The 16,353-nt window shown below is 46.6% G+C and overlaps 1 protein-coding gene across 1 annotated transcript in view; it reads left to right on the top strand.

The window, feature by feature from the left end:
• The first annotated feature begins 1,047 nt into the window (after nt 1-1,047).
• SNX10 (sorting nexin 10) overlaps nt 1,048-16,353 on the top strand; it is a 67,115-nt gene continuing 51,809 nt past the window's right edge. The window contains exon 1 of the mRNA XM_068972741.1: nt 1,048-1,171. The gene's annotated coding sequence lies outside the window, so the exon portion shown is untranslated. The remainder of the gene's footprint in view (nt 1,172-16,353) is intronic.

Below are 16,353 nucleotides of genomic sequence, written 5' to 3'. Positions count from 1 at the left end.
GCAGTGTGACTGTCTCCCTGATAGACCTCTGTCTTCTAGAAAAAAGTGATCTTGCCATGACCAATCCGATTTTTGCTAGGATAACTTCCTTGTCTCCCCGCCTTATGTCTGTAAGAGCCTTTTATTTTGTACAACTCCTTAGCGCTTCTTCCTATCTGCTGAACTGGATGCTGGCTATTTCTTTGGAAGGAATGATGCTAAAGCTGAAGTTCCAGTACTTTGGCCACCTCATGCGAAGAGTTGACTCATTGGAAAAGACTGTGATGCTGGAGGGATTGGGGGCAGGAGGAGAAGGGGACGACAGAGGATGAGATGGCTGGATGGCATCACTGACTCGAGGGACGTGAGTCTGAGTGAACTCGGGGAGTTGGTGATGGACAGGGAGGTCTGGCGTGCTGCGATACATGGGGTCGCAAAGAGTCGGACACGACTGAGCGACTGAACTGAACTGAACTGAATCATGAATCATTGAATAAAACCAGTAAAATCTTTAACATTTACTCAGTGGATTTTTAAAAACACTGCCTTTATTATTCTGTCATGTAGTCACCCCTTAGCGGTTTAAGTGATTATTGCGGCTTTCCACGCGAACAAGTGGGTCAGATGCAACCCAAGATGCCACTTGGAAAACGGTTTACTGATTCAGCCACCTTGACAGACCTCATTTCTTTTCCCCCAGGATGTCTTGTGAAAAAATTCAAACATACAGAAAAGTCAAAAGAATTTTTCAGTAAACACTCATATGCCCACCACCTAGGTTCTACCATTGACATTGTACGGTTATCTATCTATCACTCTTCCCATTCAACCATCCTCTCCGTAAGTAACTAAGGGGGCGGGACGGGGTTAGCAAGCTCCTGGTGGCTTTTAAGTGGCGCCCCCCAGCGGCCGCACAGCTCTCCCCAGCCTCGGGGGCCGAGGGCAGCTTCCAGGTCCGCGGCAGGGGCGGGGCAGGCCTCCGCGGGGCCGTACCTGGGTTGGGCGGTGCGGCATCCACGATAGCGGGCGCGGAGCGCGGGCGCGGGGCCGCTACGTGCACGGGGAACGCGGGGCTGCGCTCGTGTGCGCTCCTCGGCGCTCGCCGCCGCCGCCGCGCCTTTGAGTCAGCAAACTCCGCCACCCGCTGGCCCGCTGGCCCTGCTCTGCCCGGCTCTGCCTGGAGGTGCCGCCCGTAAGTGACAGGCGATCGGCCGGGAAGGCCTCCCCCTCGCCGCCGGGTGGGAACCGCGACCAGGGACTAGCCAGCCTCCCTTTCCTTTCCTTCGCGGAGGCTTGAGGCCCTTTCCTCTGCGCCCAGGTGCCTCTCTCTGCGGGCTGGGAAGATGCTTGGGTCTCCTGGGGTTGGAGCCGGGCGTTGCCTCTTTTCCTGCCGGGGAAGAGGAATCGGTCGGCTGGTTTGCCAGGGGAGGGCACGGATCGGATCGATCCTGCTAAAAAGACACCCCGGGGAGAAGGTGGGGCAGAGGTGGAATCCCGGACGCCGGCGGAGGGGGGGGCGGGGCGCGGGAAATGTGCTGAGACACCTTACACCAGGCCGGGTTGGGGTGGGTATTTTTAATTCACGAAAGGATAGCTTTGAGTTTAGAAATTGGGAGGGGTAGGCAGGGGGTTTTCTTGGGATTGTGGGATTGAGGGAAAAGACCCGAGAGAAAATCCACTGATTTGACTGATTACTAGGTCTGGTGCCACGGGAAAGCAACAGCCTGTTTTTCAGTTCTGATGTATCATACTTCGGTAAGATGGACCGCGAGGGATTGAGAGGAATGGAAGGGGGACGTAGAACCACAAGCCCTGCTTGCCAGTAAGGGCTTCTATTTCTGCAGAACACGTTTATGTATCAGAATAATGGGTTTAGAAATTTAGAGCAGGCAGGAGGCTTTCATGTGATCTCCTTCAAACCTCTCATTTTAAGGCTGGGAAACTAAGGCCCCAGGGAGCAGAGTCATCCAGCCAGTGAGAACAGAAACAGGCCTAGACTGTGGTGGGCTTCTGACCCCCTCCGTCCGCAGCCTTCTCCACACCTCTAGGGGCGTGGGGGTGGGGGTAGTCTGGGAATGCATAAAGTCCCTCTTAGCCCCTGGGAGGGGGCTGGGCGGCAGGGATGAGTGCAGCCAAAGAGGGGAACTGGCTACTCCATCCGATGGACCAAGCTCCAAGGATGCAGTTGAATGAGATGCTTCTGCTGTTCCTACCTTCCCTTCCAATGATCAATGATGCCTAGTCCTAAGCACTGTACCCCCACCCCACCCCGCTTTTTAAAGGCATGGTAGATTTAAGATTGACTAATGGGACTGTTTTGAAAGAAGACAAAAAAATACCATACACCCAGAAGTAAATATATAGAAGATGTGAAGAAAGGTGATTAGCACTGACCTGTATTTCAGTGGACCACCCTGTTTCTCCTGCTGGTCTATTTCATTCTCATTTCTGAGGTGACTGTTTCACTAGGGAGGAAACTGGTGTTGGAGGAGTGGGGTGTGGCTGTCAGGTGACACCGCCCTTCACCAGGGGTCTCTTGACTGACTGAACCTCTGCTTTTCCTCCTGCAACAGTGGGCTGTGGTAGGAACTTCCTCTTATTTTACTTCCTCCAGGGAAGGCCTCCTGGAGCTTGGTGTTGGAAACAGACATAAACACCTTCATTCCTTCCCGCATAAAAGTTTGTTGTTTAAAGACTAATGTGTTCTACTGTGGCATTTCTATGTGATTTTGGAGCATTCTTAATAATACTTTTCTCAGCCTTAGGGTCTCTACTTGCATTTTAGGGAACTCAGTTTGTTTGTTCAGCTATTATGGGAAATGGCTTCTTTTTCCTCTTTTGATGTGAGGGCTGTGGTTTAACAACTACTTGCCAGGGGTTTGAAATCAATGAGACCAGGGTCCAGCCTTTCCAGTTTTCCATTTCTAAGAGTAGCTTTTGGCCAGTCATGACTGACCTCCCTGGAGAATAAATACCTTGCATTTTGGATAAAAGACTCTTATCACCAACAGTCTATTTTTTCCTCCTCTCTCTCTCTTAAAATTAGTAGGTATGAATCAGCTTTTCTGTTCTCTAAGCCCTGTTCAAATTAAGGGGCTGTGTGTGATAGTGGTTACAACTTCTGGTTTCAGATTCATTGGAGTTGAAATCTGGGAATCATTTACTAACTGAGGTACTGTCAGCAGAACACTTAACTTTCTGATTTATCCTTTCTTCAGAACTAAAAAAAGGTACTGATAATCCTTGCCTCCCAGAATTGTTCATAACGATAGCTGACATTTACTGAGCACTGATTATGTGCTAGGCATTGTGAAAAGAGTTTTTAACATGGCAGGCTCATTAATCCTTATAACAAACCTCTGAAGCAGATTCTGTTTACATCTGAGGGAAAATGAGTTATCAAGATATCTATGGCTTCCCTAGACTCTTCAGCTCAAGATCTTAACCACCCAGCAAATGTGTCCCAGATTTCTATAATGTGGAATTGTTATTTAGGGCTTAGCGTCTGCCAGGCTTGATTTCAAGTACCATATGTATATTAACAGTCCTTGAGATATGTATTGTTTTTATTCTGCCCTAGTTTTTTTTTTTTTCCTTCCCTTCTCCCCTTTTCAATAACAGAAGAAGAAACAGGCAAAAAGCCTAAGTCAATTAATAAATGATGGAGCCAAGATTTGAACGAGGCAGCCTGGCTCTGGAATGGGTGCTCTCCCTCAGGCACTCCTTTCTGAATGTAGGTAAAGGGCTTAGCCAGACCTCAATCAAGGGCAGCCCTAAATTGGCATTTTCATTTATTTTACCCTAAGAAACCGCTTCCTCCTCTCAGTCTCTGAGGAGAAGAAGATGCTTTTAGTTCTGGAAATGATTCAACTTTGCTTAAGGTTTTGTGATTCTACATACATTTCTGTTGTATTCTGTGTTATTTTTTAGAAGTTTGTGGTAGGTCTCAGTGATCTTGACCCTGGGAATACAGAGATAGACTTTAGGGAGTCTGTGAACTCCCTGAAAACATATGATTTCATACTCTTGTACAAGAGTATATTATTCTAGAGGTGAGAATCCACAGCTTACTTTAGATTCTCTTTTTAAAAAATACTTTTTCATTTATTTATTCTTTTTGTCTGCATGAGATTCGGGATCCTAGTTCCCTGACCAGGGATCTAACCTGTGCCCCCTACAGGGAAGTGCAGAGTCGTAAACACTGGGCCACCAGGGAGGTCCTTCCTTTACATTCTTAAAGGGTCATTCACGGTAGAAAGAAAATTTGGTAATGACTATTCTATTCCTATAATCTAATTTTAGAAATAGCTTAATCTGAGCTATGCAGCTACTTAGAAGTAGAAAGGGGACTATAAAACTCAGGTTTCCTAACTTCCAGTCTCATATTCTTTCCATCACACCCCAGTATTTCCCTTTGGAATGAGTGGTGCCAGGTGAATGAATTACAAAAAGCCAAAAGACTCCCAGCTTTCCCACCCTCTTCCCCAGTGTGGGAGAGGCCAACAAAGTGTCCTGGAAGCACTATTAAAATACATCATCTTTTGGCATGTTGTCTTGTTAGCGGAACCACTCTGCAGTGATTTAAGATTGGAATCTATAGCACTGTGTGATGAGAGCCAGGAGGATAAAACTTGTTTTGAGAGAAAGCGAGGAAGGAGTCAGAACGTGTATTGGTTAAGGCACAAGGATGCTGTTCAGGCCTGTTGGTCGAATTGTAGTGTTGGAAAGTTATTGCTGAGGGATTTGTAAATTCAAGTGAAATTCCACGAAGTCTGAGATTTCCATGTAGGGTGTGAATCACTGGGAAGTCAGGCCAAAGCTTGATGTTCCAGTGACTAAATAAGACTAATAGGTCATGAACCTGCTGTTAGTTTAGGCCAGCACTTTAAAGTCACTTAATTTTTACAAATTAACAAAAATTTTCCTGGGAAAATATCAATACATTATACTAATAGGCAATATATTTTGAAATGTATTGTTCAACTGGACATCAAAATACGTTACTTCAGACCAGGAATAGCAAGTCCAGAATTAGTTCCCTTGTCAAGATAGAAATTCATCATGTGATTAAATTTACTGTAGTAAAGTTTATTGGGACTGTTATCGGTCCAGTTAGGAAAAAATGAGATCCAAGCCTCATACCATTCACAAAAGTAAATGCCACTTAGAATAAAGATTGAATGTCAAAACCAAAATTATAGATATTAAAATATATATACACATATGTCAGATTTAAAAAAAAAATTGGTTTGCACTGCATTTTCGTTGCAGCACATTGGATCTTCTCACTGTGGCACATGGGAATCATTAGTTGTTCATTGGGGCATGTGGGCTTGGTTGTGGCATGTGGGCTTCGAACCCAGGGCCCCTGCTTTGGGAGCTCAGAGTCTTACCCTCTGGACCACCAGAGAAGTCCAAGCCCATTTCTCCATCTTGATGGCGAAATCTTTCACTGATTGAGAAATCTACCCCACCACGTGCTCTGCTGGTTCAGCAGAGTTTACTAGGTGAGTTGAGCAGTCACCTTGTGGGCCTCCTGATCTTCCACCATCTCCTGGGTCCCTCTCTGGGTCTCTCAGCCCTGCCCTTCACCCTCCTCCCTTACCCATGAGCTACAGGGTCTTTATCTTTATGACTATGGATGCTCTCCGGTTCATCTCAGACTTAGGAACCCTAACAGTTCAAAGTGCAGAACAGAATAAGGGGCACTGTAGGCAGGGAACTGCTGCTCCTTAGAAACTATGAATGTAACACACAGGAAGGAGGTTTCTATTACTGATCATTATCCTCCCCTGCCTCACTAACACATCAGCCCTGTTTACTGTAGAGTGGCTTTTGGGACCGCTGAGGAGGAGCCAGGTGTTCCCACAGCCCTAGATTCTAGATTCTAGTGTCTCAAAGCAGGGGATGTGGAGCCTTTCTGTCAGCTCTCTCTGGGTGATCAGACCCTGAGAATTGGGACTGCTTCTGCCCAGATGCACCTCAAAATTCCTACACTGGGAGATCAGTTTCACCTTTTATGGAGAAGTGCAGACCTGATACCGGCTTTTTGTAGCTTGCACTTTTCCCTGATGGTTGGGAAACCTTGAAAAAAATGTGACCTCTGTTTGAGGTGAGACCTTTGCCAGACTGGGTCTGTGGACAGATATGAGTCAGATGCTTTGGATTGCAGTCAGTGCTTTGGGCAGCTAGTTTAAGGAATATTATGTTTGGCATTTTACCCACTATTAACTGTTATTAACACATAATAACTTTATGTGTTATCTCTTTCTTCTTGGGTCAAGCCCAATGCCAAGAAACTGTGGGTAAGTTTGTGCCACAGGGAAAGGCCAAGGTGTGCACTTCTTGTGTGGGCTGTTTCAGAGCATATAGACTTAAAATATTTTGCTTCTGTAAATATTCCTGTCCCATCTGACAAATCCGATACTTGAAGGGGATATTTTTAAAAAGGCACAGTTGCTCTGTGATAATCAGGAAGAGACCTCAGCATTTTCTTCCTCAGGAGTCTTGGAAAACTCTAGAAAGTAATGCTCAGTGACAGTAGCTGATGCAGTAGCTGAGCTCCACATGTGCTCATGTGATCTTTACAGCTGATCCATGAAACAGGCCATTATCCCCAATTTGCAGATGATGAAACTGAGGCACAGAGATGTGAAACAATCTCCCCAGGCGAGGGGCAGAATCAGGGTTGGGAGTCAGGCTATTGGGCATTCACGTTGTCCTTCCTACTCTTGTTAGGGGGTCATGCGTGCTAAGTTTCTTCAGTCATGTCTGATACTCTGAGTGACGATATGGACTGCCATTTGCTTTTTCAGGGGGTCTTCCTGACCCAGGGATCAAACCCAGGTCTCTTAGGTCTCCCTGCATTGGCAGGTGGGTTCTTTACCACTGGTGCCACCTGGAAAACCTTGTTAGGGGACAGTTTGCTTAAAGGTGAAATGCCCCTCTTGCTGTGCCTCAGATAACTTGCCAGTTCTTCCTATCTGGATTGGTGTCACTTTGGGCTGAGTTGAAAGTGACTAGTATATCACAACCCCTGGTGCTGCTGTCTTCCTTTGTAAATAAACTTGCCTCCCCAGCAAGAGTTTTTTGCAACATAGTGGGATGACTGTTTCCGGTGTGTTGCAATGATTTTCCTTTTTGAAAGACAATTTATCACTTTAAAAGAGGAACAGGTAGTGTTTGCTTTTGCTTCCAGTTTGCATGCCTCTACCCTTTTCTTATCTGAGCCCCAAACTGTTCTTCAGGTGCCTGAAGGCTGTTCTGTGTGGATGTCCACCATCATCCTGGCTTGTTCCCAGCTGAACTCATCTTTGTTCTCTCTCACCTCTAAAAACAGACCTCCTTTCCAGCTTCCCCATTCTGCCTGTGACCCCAGTCTTCTTCCAGTCCCTGGCTGGTGAGTCACTCTTGACGCCCTTCTTCCATCATGCTGTCTCCAAGTTATTCTTGTTATATACATCTTTTTTAAAGAAAATATTTCACTGTGCCGTGTCTTCGTTGCAGCATGCAGAATCTTTAGTTTGGTGTATGGAATCTAGTTTCCTGACTATGGATGGAATCTGAGTCCCCTGCTTTGGGAGCTCAGAGTCTTAGCCACTGGACCACCAGGGAAGTCCCCATACATCTTTTTAAATAAACCTGATGTGTTTTTTTTAGGGGGGGGTGCTGTGCAGCTTGTGGAGTGTTATTTCCCCAACTGGGGATTGAACTGGGACCCCCTACAGTGGAAGCACGGAGTCCTAACTACTGAACTGCCAGGGAAGCCCTAATAGGTTTGATTTTTAAGAGCAGTTTTAGGTTCACAGCAAAACTGATGGAACGTACAGAGAGATCCTATGTATGACCCGCCTCCCCTCTCCTGTTATCAGCCTTGGCATCAGAGTGGCATGTATGTCATTATAGTCAATGAACCTGTATTGATACATTTGTCACCCAAAGTCTGTACTTTCCATTGAGGTTCACTTAATTCCTAGTGTTGTACACGCCAGGTTTTGACAAATATATGATGTGTCCACCATTGTAGTATCACACAAAATGATTTCACCCCTCCCCACCAAATCCTTAGGGTTCTGCTTCTTGTTATTTTGAAATGTGCTTGGCCATCTCCCACCCTCCTGATCTCTTCTATTGGTTGGTGCATTCCAGCAGCTCTCTGATGAAGCTCATGGCCTATCAATCCATCCTCCACCCCATCCCCAGATGAATCATCACCATCATGGCAGGCTTCTGAGTACTACATCCCTGCCTTCTAAGAGAAGTCAGTGTTCCTCCTCTCATCATTCAGGACTTCCCCATCTTAGGATGCCCATTAGAGCTCTTTCCAGCTTACCTCCTCATGATATTCTGTCAGTGCAGGCCCTCCACTGCTGGGGGGCTGAACACTTAGGTCTACTGAAAGTGATGCTGTTGCTTCCTTTTTTTTGGCCACACATCACAGTTGGCAGGATTGTAGTTCACCGACCAGGGACTGAACCTGTGCTCCCTGCAGTGGAAGCATGGAGTCCTAACTACTGGACCACCAGGGAATTCCCAAGTGGTGCTACTCCTTAATCACCCCAGGCTGGTCCTGTTTTCCCTGCTTGATGCAAGCATCAAGGCCTCGTCAGGTCCTCCTTTCCTTCATGAAGCTTCTCCCTTTGCACCCTCCTTCTTCCTGTAACCCTGTTACCAGTGCTATTTCTTTTGGCACATAGAGTGAAGTTTGCATTACAAGGAGACTGTTTCATGTCTGTATCTGGACATCTTTACATCTTAGAACTCAGGGCGTGTGCCTTAACCATTAAAAACAGCCCTTGTCAGGACCAAACCTAGAACTCTTAAACATAGTGGGCTCTCAGTAATTGCTCATTGAATTGGATTGTTGTTGCCCTCTAGTTATTCTTAGGGGTCCTCCTTTATAGCTAATGACCCTAAAAAGAGGTCTTTCAGAGGAAGACACTACACTTGTCTCAATATTACCTCCTTTCTGAGAATGAAAAAATCATTTCTGGAAGTATGGCTGTGAACTTTCCCAGTTCATGTACAGACAGAACTTGGCCTCCAATCTCCACATCCCTGAAGCATCTGAGACTTAAATAATTCTATTTATTGGTTAGTATTCTCCTCTCATACTTCCCTTTTTAGCATTTATTTCTAAGCATGTAACTTGGATGCTGTGTTAGATGTAGGGGATACTGTGTGGGGAGGACAAGGGCTTTCCTGGGTCTGGCTAGCTGGGTTTGGGTCCTGGTTCCTTCATTTACTAGCTCTATGACCTTGCACGCTTTTTCCTCATTTGTAAAACTGAGGTAGTGAGACTTGCCCGAGGGGCTCTCTTGAGGGTTAGATGAGATGATTCATGTTGCATTCTTCACACAGTGTCTGGCCCCATCATGAACAGTCTGTTATTTTTAGTTGGGTTGCTGTTTTTGATGATGAATGGTGTGACTTTAACATCATTCTCCAGTCTCATCCTCCACAGTCCAGTGGAATTAGACCAGAAGGAAAAAGAGAAAACGATAGAGGAAGGCACGTGGTCTTCAACACATGCCACCCTGGACTGTTGCTGGCTAAATTGCTTTCTCTTTTCCCAAAATGATTGAGTAATCATGAGCAGAGATGGCCAACAGGAGGGGCCGGGCAAGTTGTCCAATGTCCATCCTCCCAGCCCATGTGGTTGGGGCTACTTAAAAACTTGACGGTGATGCAGAAATGGAGAGAATTAGCTAGGACTAATTCAATCAAGTGTTCAGTTCAGTTCAGTTCAGTCGCTCAGTCGTGTCCGACTCTTTGCGACCCCATGAATCGCAGCACACCAGGCCTCCCTGTCCATCACCATCTCCTGGAGTTCACTCAGACTCACGTCCATCGAGTCTGTGATGCCATCCAGCCATCTCATCCTCTGTCGTCCCCTTCTTCTCCTGCCCCCAATCCCTTCCAGCATCAGAGTCTTTTCCAATGAGTCAACTCTTCGCATGAGGTGGCCAAAGTACTGGAGCTTCAGCTTTAGCATCATTCCTTCCGAAGAAATCCCAGGGCTGATCTCCTTCAGAATGGACAGGTTGGATCTCCTTGCATTCCAAGGGACTCTCAAGAGTCTTCTCCAACACCGCAGTTCAAAAGCATCAATTCTTAGGCGCTCAGCCTTCTTCACAGTCCAACTCTCACATCCATACACGACCACAGGAAAAACCATAGCCTTGACTAGACGGACCTTAGTCGGCAAAGTAATGTCTCTGCTTTTGAATATGCTGTCTAGGTTGGTCATAACTTTCCTTCCAAGGAGTAAGCGTCTTTTAATTTCATGGCTGCAGTCACCATCTGCAATGATTTTGGAGCCCCCCAAAATAAAGTCTGACACTGTTTCTACTGTTTCCCCATCTATTTCCCATGAAGTGATGGGACCGGTTGCGTTAAGCCAACTTTTCTGAATGTTGAGCTTTAAGCCAACTTTTAACTGACCCATTTTTTAATGGGCACTTATTATATGCCAGAGACGTTGCTCCGTTCTAGGGTTATAAAGTGTGAATGACATGAACAAAGCCCCTGACCTTGTGGGACTTTTGAGAGGACAGACAATAAACAAGAAAGTAAATTAATAGATAAAAATCATGCAGACTGACACATTTAAAGGAGAAAATAAAAGGATGGAATAAAAGGATGGAGCGCTACTGGGGGGAATTTGCTTTAGTGGGCAGTAAGGAAAGGCTCCCGAGAAGGTGGCATTTAAACCAATACCTGCAGGGTGGGAAGGGGCCCTCTTTGTGGGTTGGGGAGGGAAGAGGGTGAGGGGGATGTCAGAGGAAGCAAAAGGCACAAAGGACCGGAGGGGGGAACTTCAGAACTGACCTCATTAGGGCAACTGGACACTATGGCAGAAGAGTCTGGGTTGGTGGGAGAACCAAGGCCGTGCGGTATACAGGAATTGTGCAGATACAGACTCTGTGCTTTGGACAGTGGTTTTCAAATGTTTTCTTCCATCAGTATACTTGAGGGGGCAAGTGATACGCTCCTGGGGGGATACCCTTGGGAGGGGTGGGTGATGAGAAGGCTGGGATATGTGTCATTTGAAAAGAGCCCTCCATAGCTTAAATATAACTCACCACAAAATGAGAAGCGCTGCTCTTGATGATCCACTCAGAAGCCTTGGGATCTGGGGACATTTGCATCTCTTAATTTTCAGTAAATGTTGCAGCGTTATATAGGCACACTGTAGGAACACGGAATCCTGCCTGTTGTTGAGAACATGGGCACAGGCATTTGAGGATGAGTCACTGTTGAATGGATCACTGTGTGGTCCATTTAAATAATACTGTGGGTTTTTTTTTTTTTTTTTCCCCTGTAGTCCTTGGCATGGCATTCAAGGCCTTGTTAAAAAATTTATTTTATTTTTTGGCTGTGCTGGGTCCTCTTTGTTTCGTGTGGGCTTTCTCTAGTTGCGGCTAGTGGGGGCTACTCTTCGTTGCGGTGCACAGGCTTCCAGGTGTGTGGGCTTCAGTACTTGTGGCACCTGGGCTCGGTAGTTGCAGCTCCCGGGCTCTAGAGCACAGGCTCCATAGTTGCGGCTCACGAGTTTAGTTGCTCCTTGGCATGTTGAACCTGTATCCCCTGAGTTGGCAGGCAGATACTTATCCACTGCGCCACTGGGGAAGTCCAATACTGTCTTTTCAATAGAAAAGTTATTCCCATTCTTTTGAAGTTATTTAGAAATGCCTTTGGCGATGTCCTTTAAGATTTTAATGAGATAGATGTCCTTTTGTGAAGAGAGGCAGTGGAGGGGAGAGGAGAGAAGAGCTTCCGGAGTCCTCAGTGTGAGCCTGGACCATACTGTGTGGATGTGGATAGGAGACTAACCTCTCTGGGTGTTGGCTTAGGAAGCTATCCTCTATAAAATAAGACAGATAAGTCTTGCACTGCCTGTCTCACTGACTGTCATGGGACAGTGCTTTATAAACAGCAGAGTATCAGAAAATAAAAGTTACTTTATAAAGTTAAAATTTGTTTGCATGTGATAAGCACATTATAGCCAGGATGTAAATCCATGACCATAGAAAAGAACTTTTCACTGCTCATAGGTGACTGATCTCTAGAATAATCCAAAGGAGAATATTTTTATAACTTTTCAGTAGGAATGGGCTTTCTAAGTGTGCTGTAAAACTTAGAAGCCATAAGGAAAAAATTGATACAATTCATTACTTAAAAACAGCATAGCAAAACCCCTGTAAGCAAAACTAAAGGCAGATTACAAAATGGAAAAATATATATGTTTCATGTTATGCATTAAGGGTTAATTTCCCTAATACATAAAGAATTACAAATTAATAAGGAAAAGAACAGAACGGTGTAGGAAAATGTCAAAGGATATGAACAAAAAGTCCATGTAAAGTAAGTTAATGACTCCTAAACACATGAAGAATGCTTGACCTCAAGCATAATTTAAAAAATACCAATTGAAGTGCATTGAAACATACTACACTTCACCTACGGGTTTGGCAAAAGTAAAAAAATTTGATAACCATCCATGTTAGGGAGGATGTGGGAAAACAGAACTCACACATACGCACTTCGTGAATTTGTATTAGTCCCCTGCAGAGGGCATCTGCCAGAACCTGCCAGAGTTAATAATTCACATTGCCTTGCTTGATTCAGTCCACTTAGCGACATTTATCCTTCAGACAAATTCACACAAACTTGCTGAGCACTGTTTCTAATGGCAAAAGAGTATCTGTCAGTGTGGGGAGTGGTGAACTGAATTGTGCTCTAGCTGTGCACAGTGGAATAGTACCCAAAAAGAGAACCAGGATGCTCTGTGGACAGCTGTGGAGCAGTCTGTGTTAAGAGTGAGGCATGGGAAGGACTGTAAGTGATGTTAGCATTTACAGAAAAGGGAGTTGGGGGTAGGAAATAAATAGGAATATATCCTACTTGCAGATGCATAAAATGTCTCTGGAAGGATACCAAAAAATGACTCAGAGGCAGAAGAGAGAAGGAGAATATTTACTCTTGACCTTTGGGCATTATTTACATTTTGAAACAAGTGTTAAGCTTTAAAAAATAATAAAAGTAAAATACAGAGCAAAAAATAGAAAATAGTGGTTGAGGTAGGGATTGATGAGCTGAATGCAGTAAATTCCTTAGCAGCGTGTTTGATCCCCAGATTATCAGACATCTTTAGATGTCTACCATGTATTATCACTATCTCTGTTTGGGGGTACTCCTTCAAAGAGTTCTTGGTGGATTTGGGAGGTACAGAACTAATGTCCACCTCAATCAGAGGCCATGGAAGGGCCATATAATCCAGCCTTTGGGGATTGGTGCAGCTCCTGAATTTCAGTGGGGGCCACTGTGTTCAAGGTTTATGTACAAAGAGTGTGGTAGGTAGAATAACAGCCTCCACATTGGTCTACATTCTAACCCTTGGAGCCAGTGAACGTTTTTCCTTGCATGCCAAAAGGGACTTTGCAGGTATAATTAAGTTAAGGGCCTTGATCAATGAGGAGATTATCCTGGGTCATCCAAGTGAGCTTAATACAGTCATGTGCATCCTTAGAAGCAGAGAACCTTTCCCAGCTGTGTTCAGAGGGAGATGTGACTGAAGAAGGGTCAGAGAGATGATATCTTGTGGGCTTTGAAGATGGAGAAAGGTGCCATGAGCCAAGCCTTGGGAACTGGGAGAAGGCAGGAAATGGATCCTCCCCTAGAGCTTCCAGGAGGAACACAGCCCGAGCCCTTGATTTTAACCTGAAGAGATCTGTGTTGGACTTCTGACCTACAAAACTAAGATCATAAATTTGTGTGGTTTCAAGCCACTAAGTCAATGGCAGTTTGTTTCAGCAGCAACAGGAAACTAATACAAAGATGATGTAGAAATACCCGAAGGCCTTAGTCAGGGGCTTTTTAGTCTAAGAGTGGGGAGAAGACAAGAACCTAGCCAGTCCTCACTCCAGCCAGTGTGGAAAGTGGTCTGGAGATTTGCAAGGCGCTCTGCACGAGGTGTCCGCGGAGGCCAGGGGAGAGCTGGGGAGGAGGTGGCAGTTGGAGTTATGTTGTAAGAGGCACTGCAGCTCCCTCCTTGGGAGCAGGGACTTGGGTGCTGCCTGTGGGGCCTTGAGACAGTCACATCATCTCTGGGTGCCTCGGTTTTCTAATCTGTAAAGTGGGGATACTAATAATGCCTCCTGAAGGGGCTCTCGTGCTGAGGAAAGGAGTGGATGTGTATAAAGTGCTTGGAGTGGTTCCTGGCCTTTCCAAGGGCTGTGGGAGTGCTTGCAGCTGATGTTTTGTCCTAATGAGGGAAGAGTAAGGCGGGGCCAGGCAGAGAGAGGTGGGGGAGCATCTGGGGACAGCAGGCCTCTTGCTGGGGAGACGAGGAGGGGGCTCTCACCCCAGTGGTGGGTGCAGTGGTGAGGAGGGAGCAGAAAATGTGTGGAGGAGTGTGAAGCCAGAAGACGGTGGCCTTGGAAGCTGGGCTGAGGCGGCCACCTAGTGCCCAAGGGTTTCAGTAGGTAGGGTGACAGTGGGTGCAGTTAGGGTGCTGGTCAAGCTTCCTTAAGAGGGGAGGGAGGCTTCGTTTCTGAGCCCTGCCTTCAGAATCTTCTTCCCCCTCCCCCTCGTTGCCTCTGTCTCCTTTCCCTGAGCAGCCTGACCTCTAACCATGATGATCACGCCTCATCCCCTGACTCTGACCACTGGGCCACCCTGGAGGTATATCTGGATCAGGGGCCATTACCTAGTACCTGGGCTGGGGGTGGTGTTTAGGTGCTCAGTCATGGGCAACTCTTGCAGCCCCATGGACTGTAGCCTGCCAGGCTCCTCTGTCCATGGGATTTCCCAGGCAAGAACACCGGAGTGGGTAGCCATTCCCTTCTCCAGGGGATCTTCCTGAATAGGGATTGAATTCACTGCAGACAGATTCTTTACCACTGGGCCACTGGGGAAGCCCTGGTACCTGGTGTTAGATCCCAGGACTCAGTGTCTGGAGAGAGAGCACTCTGGTGTCTACAGTGGCTCTCCTGGGTTCCTGCAGAGAGAGGAGCAGCAACCCCAACTGTGTGGCTTTGGTAGGTCCCCAGGGGCTGATGGCTGGTCCTGCCCTGTTGTCTTTCAGAAGCCGACTGCCTTCCGGCCTTGGCCATTTGGGGGCTGTGGCCTCTCAGTATGTAGAATGGCTTCTTGAGCAGAAGAGTCACAGGCTATCTTGTGGAGACAGAGAGCAAACAGGAAATAAAAGCATATGTGATTTTGACTCACAAGCATACGGTAATGTCGGTGACAGGGCTGAGTTGTGATTTGAAGTGGCAGTCTTTGGTTAGCCAGGACTAAGGGCTCCCTGTGAAGCAGCAGCCTGGGCTGTGGTCTCCTTGGTCCTGGGTGGTGGTGAATGGGCAGTTGAGAGCCCTATCTTTTCCTTTCCCTCAGCTGGTTTCCCCATCTGGAGCCCAAGATGCACATGGTTTCTTCCTGAGTCATGTGTGTACTACGTGTGAAGTGCCTGGAATGGGTTGCCTAGTATTGACAACTGGAAGACGGTCTGTGAGGGTTCTCTTCCTCTGCCAGGGCTGACAGGTGAGCCTGATGCTCAGGTGTGCTCCCTGGATGTGGGACTGCTTCCTAGGCAGAGGGGCTCAGCTTCGCAGCAAAGCAGAGACTTTGGGCACTGTCGACTTCTTATTAGAGTCACCAGCAGGAGTAGGTGGAGATGTTGCTGTTGTTCAGCTGCTCAGTCCGACTCTTTGAGACCCCCATAGAGTATACAGTCCATGGAATTCTTCAGGCCAGAATACTGGAATGGGTTGCCATTTCCTTCTCCAGGGAATATTCCCAACCCAGGGATCGAACCCAGGTCTCTCACATTGCAGGCGGATTCTTTACCAGCTGAGCTAGCAGGGAAGCCTAAGAATACTGAGGTGGGTAGCCTATCCCTTCTCCAGGGGACCTTCCTGACCCAGGATTCAACCTGGGGTCTCCTGCACTGGCAGGTGGATTCTTTACCAGCTGAGCTCCCAGGGAAGCCCCGTTCATCTAAGAGACACGTGATCTTGTTAGATCCTGTAAATGAATTCTTTCCTCCCCAAGGCTATAGTGTCACTCAGCTGAGGCACTTTTCTTGGTTGGGAGGTTGCTTAACTGGACTTTTCAAGATTGCTTGGCCTGTCTGGTGGGACCTGCAACATCTCTAAATCTCTGGAAAAAATGTGCAGAGGAATTACATGCCTACTGAAAAGGGGCAGATAGTTTAGGCCTTATGTGAATTTAGGCTCTGCCAAACCAATGTGGCTAAGTTCGTAATTTTCCTTTTTATCCTGAACATTCATGTAGCAAAACTCCATCTCCTGCTTTTCTCTACTTTTTCTCACCTCTTAAAGTTTGTTGTTCACTCGTGGCAAAAAAAAT

Source organism: Capricornis sumatraensis, chromosome 5 (genome assembly GCF_032405125.1).
Source record: "Capricornis sumatraensis isolate serow.1 chromosome 5, serow.2, whole genome shotgun sequence".
NCBI classification, from domain to species: Eukaryota; Metazoa; Chordata; class Mammalia; order Artiodactyla; family Bovidae; genus Capricornis; species Capricornis sumatraensis.
This window is presented reverse-complemented; position numbering and strand designations above follow the sequence as displayed.